Source organism: Capsicum annuum, chromosome 6 (genome assembly GCF_002878395.1).
Source record: "Capsicum annuum cultivar UCD-10X-F1 chromosome 6, UCD10Xv1.1, whole genome shotgun sequence".
Classification (NCBI taxonomy): domain Eukaryota; kingdom Viridiplantae; phylum Streptophyta; class Magnoliopsida; order Solanales; family Solanaceae; genus Capsicum; species Capsicum annuum.
Genome location: NC_061116.1, coordinates 3139475 through 3144889, shown reverse-complemented (window position 1 = coordinate 3144889; position 5415 = coordinate 3139475).

Genomic DNA, 5415 nt, shown 5'->3' with positions numbered 1-5415 from the left:
GTGATAACTAGCTACTTCTAAAATATATGATTATTATTTGAAACCTAAAAACTTAGTAAACTTGTTGGTGGACTTTACTTGATTAAAATATGGAAACTAGTCCTTAAGTTTGTGACATGCTTAGTGACGATGGATCTAGTATTGCGTGATGGTTAGTTAAATTATCTCCTAACATGTGAAGTTGAGATGGCTTAGTTGATAACTCATATCATGATAATGCTAGTTAAAGAATGGCCTTATGATAGCTGAATAACCTATTCTATAGGGGTGGCTTGTAGTTTTTCCGCAATTTGATGACTAGCGATTTTAAGACTTGTAATCTTTTGACTTTTGAAAAAATAAGGTTAATTAGTATGGACTTTGCGATATTTATCAGTGAATTATAGGAATAATGATTACATACCTATGCTATGACAATGTGCTTTCTTTATGTTGAATTACGGTATGGGTATTTGGAAGTGGATTTCGGTAATGAGTCATAACGGGGTTGTGCTACCCGCGGTTTTCGATAAAGTGATTGAGTATTTGTACTTTATGGTATTATTGGTTGTATTCTTTTGTGTACTCTCCAGTAGTATGGGACGTCGTGATGAGTTCTTTGTTTTGCTCTCTTTCGTGTACTTTCCGATGGTATAGGACGTCGAGGTTAGTTTTTGTGTGTATGTTCTAAAGATGGTTGATGATGATTATGGCAAGTAGATATTTTGTGATTGTGTATATGGTTGTACACTTTTAAAATGATAGTTGTTATGGTTATTATCGAGTATATTGAAATAGTATGTCATGTTATTATTTTAGTAGTATAGATGTTCTTACAGTATTATCAAAGCAGATTCAGGTCCGATCCTAGCCCTTGACTTTAAGATCATTGTCTTACTTTACATCGTCTTTACATTATATTTGAGTTCAATCGGCCGATGATGCCTACTAAGTACCCGTATTTTGGTACTCATACTACACTTCTGTACCTTTTTGGTGCAGACCCACGTTCTAGTTGTTGCCGTTGAGCTAGTTCATGCGAGTTGACTCTTCGGAGATAGGGTGATCTTTTGGAGATCGATTTGCTATCTTTTTCCTCTATCCTTATTTCTCTTTTGTTTTCGAGACAAATGTATGAGATTATTTAAGACATTTTAGATTCTGGGATTGTAAATTCCTCTTTTCAAGTTTAGAAGCTCTTGTATTAATACTATCAGGTCATGGGATTTATGTTTGAATATTGGTTGTCCTTATTTGTGAAATGTTTTTGTTATATATTGTGTTCATACATTGAGTCCATGTTGGACATTCTTACCGAGGTAACCCATTGGCATAGATCTGAGTTCCGGTATCGGCTTTCCTACCGGTAGGATGTGGTAGGTGCCATCATGACTCTAAACGGGGTTGTGACATATACGACTCAGGATGTGAGGACTCATGCTATATTGCATTTATGCCAGAGCGACTCCCTATTTATGATCCAGACACATAATATATGGAGCACTTCGTGTCTATTGTATTGTACCTTCATCTCATATCCCACCTTGAGTAGTGCAATTAGTATATATTATAATCGAATAGTGTTACTCCTCTCCTTGACCCATGTGCTTGGGTCCCTCAATGTCCCTCCGAATGATAGTCTAATAGTTGTTATGGAAGAGTAGTAGTGACTTAGGATGGGGGAGTAGATGTTCTTGAATGTGAAAATTTTGATTTGAACAATGTTCTTGAATGTGAAAATTTTTATTTGAACTCTTTAGCTAAGGTTATTAGTGATGGGGAAAGAAGGGGATGAACTTTCATTATGAGAAATAGTTAGGAAGGAGATATATGGTGAAAAATTTTGTGAAAATGATTAAATTTGTTGGTCTTAGTGGGGGGAATCCATGAAGTTGGTGTAGATTGATAGGCTTGAATGTTTTGATTGATGAAAACACAACTCATGTACTATGTGATTAGTATTACCTGAATTAAAACCCAAGGGCTTTTTACGACAGTGATAAGGTGAGGTAATATTCTTAATGGGATGTAAAGTACAAAGTCCTATAGCTTAAGTTATCACCTTGTTACTTCGAGTTAGGCTTTAACATAAAAGCACTTTGTAGTGGGACTCAAACTCTAGTGGTTAGATGTGAGATGGGAGAATTGTAAGATGAAAAGGACGAGATATGTTATTTAATGCTAGGGTATAGCCAAGCAGTGCCTTTAAGCTAAGCCTATTCATTGTATCATGAGAGGTGGAGAATTCTTCTATCCCTATCTTCCGCGAAATCATAGTTCATGATTAGTACCAATATAAATTAGGTCTATGATCATCAAATAAACCCCAGCCTTATGTTGTGATGATTATGATCCATAGGACTCATGTGCAAGATCATCCCTATGTAAAGTCTCATTATCCCATGTGTCGTGCTTTCACGTTGCACTAAGGGTTATCATAAAGCTCGTTTGATACCTTTACATATTTTGATAAGGAAAAATATTAAACGAGAGGTTTTGTTCTTTATTCTACAGTTTTATAGCTTCAACAAGTCCCTACCCGTCATTCGGGGACGAATGATCCCAAGGAGGGAGATAATGTAACACCCCACATTTTTGAGCTAGAAATTGAACCATCGTTCCTACATGTGTAAGCTCTAATTCCATGGTTTATATTTAAATTCATGGGTCATGATCTTTCTCCTCGTCTATTAAGTTATTATGAGGTGAAAAGTGTTCATAGAAATCACTTAGAGCAAAGTTGAGCTAAGAATCTTTCATTCATCCAAAGTTTGATATTCGATTCTACAAGGGTTTATTTTAAATGTGTATAACTTTCTATTCATGTAAATTTTACAAGTAAAGACCCACCAAATTGTAGATAATTGAATTACCTTCCAACGTTACAAATTTTGCCTTAATCCGATACCCGAGGGAAATGTTATTGCATTTTTCGTGAGGGAGACAGTGAGGTAGCGTGATTAGCGTGCGACGCACGCTCCAGTTCACCCCTAGTTTACAGCTGTTGGTTCCATATTTTTAAGGGATTTTTAGTCTTATCGTACCTTATAACTTCCAGCCCACGCCTAATAACCCTTAAGGGGCGGTATTTTCCTCCTATTTCATCAACTCAACTTACTCAAAATCCTCTCAAAACAAAATCCTAAACTTCCCTCCCAAAGATCAAGAATTCAAGCCTTTCAATTCAAGATTATTAATAAAGGTTTCAAGATTAAGGTTCCATTTTTCAAATTAAACAACCTAAGGTATGTGGGACTACTCTAAAAACCATGGGCGTAAGTTTAAATGTTTTATCAAGATTAAAGGTACCCAATTATGTTTTATAATAAAGTGTTGGATATTGTTTTCGAAAAGTATGCATCATGGGATTGTTTTGATGAAAACATATGTTGTCTTGAACAACTTTTCATGGAAATTGAACTATAACTATGTATATATGATTTTGTATGTTTTGTAAAGTTGATTGAGAGCATGAATAACTAAACTCTCTCTCCTTTATGATATCTTTGATTTCAAGTATTGTGAATTGTTTAAATGCATGAATTTTCTCAAAGAAAACTAGTGTGTGAATCCTTTACTACTGATCATGGAATGAGATAGCTTGTGATTTGTTGGGAGGGACTTTGTGAATGGAAAATGCTTATCGTGTAAAAATTAACAATTTATGTGGTTTGGAACAATGTAAACATAACATGATCACCTTATTATTGTACTATTGAAAGGAGGGTGTTTTTCTATGTGAATTCAAATGTAAACCTACTGCATGACTCTCCCTCACTTGATGTTTAAAAGCTATGGCTGATCATTAATATGATAATAAGTGAAAAGGGCTGCAGATATGATACGATGTGATTTGATTGACTTGAAAGTCAGGGTATGACGATACTTAATGATTTCATGCCCTTAACAAGATAGTGTTGAATGTTTTAAAAGTATGAACAAGTTTTCTTTAAAGAGCTAAAAGTTGGGATTAAGACAGCTAGTAGGTTTCCCGAAGAAGGAATTTGAGTGCAATGGATGACCGCTGGAAACCGTAGTTGCCGATACAGGACTTATGATATATGATCCTACATGAAAGGAATTTTTTTAGGACAACTCACATGGGGGAATTTCCTGTAGTGTGCTCACATGGGGGTATCATCACTCCATTCTAGTGGCTACTTGGATTGGAGGCTTAGCTGCTGAGTCAAGGACGAGTCCCACATATACCGTGGAATTATAGATTTGTAAGGTGTACCTACTAGCTCAGAAGAATAACAAAGAGTGAGTCAAGATTGTCAATAAATGAGTTGAAACTTATCATATATGCCCATGTATGTTTACTTACAAAATGTTCATTGTTATTGTGAAATGCTCTCACCTATTTCGTATAAAATCATGCTATTTTTGGGTTGTTTCATATACCAGTACATATGTATCATCCCCCCATATTTCAGGATCTGAGGCACATCTCCAGGGTTTCGTTAATATCACTACCCGAACCGAGGCCCTGTCCGCATAGACATCCAGAATCGTGAAGGCCCGAGCTCCCTTATTCTATCTGGTAATCATACATAATGTTCATACAATATAAAGATATGACAAAGATTAATAAACGTAAATATGGTCACTTTTTATATTCAACTGGACAATACTAAATGAAGTTCATAACATTCAAAGTACATGACTCTAGTCCACGAAATATCTACTAATTGAAAATAACATCTGTCTGAACTCTGGGACAAGGCCCCCAATCGGACCATGAATCAAAATAGTATAACCATGACAAGTTTCATAACCAAGCCTTCCAAAGTAAGGGAGGCTCACCAACTGCAACTTCTGTCAAGTCAATCTACTGCTTAACGGAACCCCGAGACTGAGCCTCAAATCCTGAAATATAGGGGTCAATACAATTGTACTGGTAAGCATAGCAATCCAAAATAATGTATTTATATTTAACATAAGTGAGTGCAGTTCATAAAACATTTTAGATATAATATATGAAAACATATGGGCATATTTTGAAAGACTTTGAAACATTTCCTTGAAAACTATGACTCACTCTTTATCTTACTGATGAGCTAGCTGGTACACCCTACAATTCTACAATCCCATAGGCTATATGGAATTTTCCCTTAAGTCAGCGGCCAAGACCTCAACCCAAGTTTTCTGCAAGAGTTGAAGTTTCTAATTCTAATACTCCACAGGGCACTAGACAAGCTTATAATCTCTCTTTGGGGACATCATAACCCGTATCGGCAAAACACGATTCCAGGCAATGAATCGTATGACTCATGCCTACTTCGGGTAAGCATCTAACTCTCTTTTAGCCCACTTTTAACTCTTTAAGTCATACATTCTATGAAATCAGAATTGAAAATCTTACTCTGGTATGGCATTCACCTGATTGGTATTGTCATACCAAGACTTACAAGTCGTATCTCTAAGCCATACATT